Below are 1183 nucleotides of genomic sequence, written 5' to 3'. Positions count from 1 at the left end.
TGAGCCAATATGGCATTTAGAGTATCAATCTCAAGAACTCCTTTCTTTTGATTTGTCCTATTGTTCACAGGATTCCTTTCAGAAGTGTACATGAATTGGTTATTTGCAACCATTTCAATGAGTTCTTGAGCTTCTACAGGCGTCTTCTTCAAATGAAGAGATCCTCCAGCAGAGCTGTCTAAAGACATCTTGGACAGTTCAGACAGACCATCATAGAAGATACCTATGATGCTCCATTCAGAAACCATGTCAGAAGGGCACTTTTTGATCAATTATTTGTATCTTTTCTAAGCTTCATAGAGGGATTCACCTTCCTTCTGTCTGAAGGTTTGGACTTCCACTCTAAGCTTACTCAATTTTTTTGAGGTGGAAAGAACTTTGCCAAGAAGGCATTGACTAGCTTTTCCCAAGAGTTCAGGCTTTCTTTAGGTTGTGAGTCCAACCATATCCTAGCTTTATCTCTTACAGCAAAAGGGAATAGGATAAGTCTGTAGACCTCAGGGTCAACCCCATTAGTCTTGACAGTGTCACAGATTTGCAAGAATTCAGCTAAAAACTGATGAGGATCTTCCAATGGAAATCCATGGAACTTGTAATTCTGTTGCATTAGAGAAACTAATTGATGCTTAAGCTCAAATTTGTTTGCTCCAATGGCAGGGATAGAGATGCTTCTCCCATAGAAGTCGGGAGTAGGTGCAGTAAAGTCACCCAGCACCTTCCTTGCATTGTTGGCATTGTTGTTGTTTTCGGCTACCATGTCTTTTTCTTGTTTGAAGATTTCTGTTAGGTCCTCTACAGAGAGTTGTGCCTTAGCTTCTCTTAGCTTTTGCTTCAAGGTCCTTTCAGGTTCAGGGTCAGCCTCAATAAGAATGATTTTGTCTTTGCTCCTGCTCATATGAAAGAGAAGAAAACAAGAAAATATAGAATCCTCTATGTCACAGTATAGAGATTCCTTGAAGTGTCAGAGGAAAAGAAAAATAGAAGGAAGAGGTAGAAGAATTCGAACTTATCAAAAAAGATGGAGTTCGAATTGTGTATTAAGGAGGAGTGTTAGTCCATAAATAGAAGGATGTGAAAAGAGGGGAAGAAATTTTCGAAAATTAAGTAAAAGATTTTAAAAACATTTTGAAAAACATTAATTAATTTTCGAAAACCAAGAGTGGAAAAGAAATCAAGTGATTTT

General features: G+C 37.9%; 1 non-coding gene across 1 annotated transcript; it reads left to right on the top strand.

Moving 5' to 3' along the window:
• Positions 1-241: 241 nt before the first annotated feature.
• Positions 242-350, top strand: LOC127745185 (small nucleolar RNA R71). Its single transcript, XR_008006381.1, has one exon. It is a non-coding gene; the product is annotated as a small nucleolar RNA R71 (small nucleolar RNA).
• The last annotated feature ends 833 nt before the right edge of the window (positions 351-1183 follow it).

The sequence above is a fragment of the Arachis duranensis genome, chromosome 2 (assembly GCF_000817695.3).
Source record: "Arachis duranensis cultivar V14167 chromosome 2, aradu.V14167.gnm2.J7QH, whole genome shotgun sequence".
Taxonomy (NCBI): Eukaryota; Viridiplantae; Streptophyta; class Magnoliopsida; order Fabales; family Fabaceae; genus Arachis; species Arachis duranensis.
This window is presented reverse-complemented; position numbering and strand designations above follow the sequence as displayed.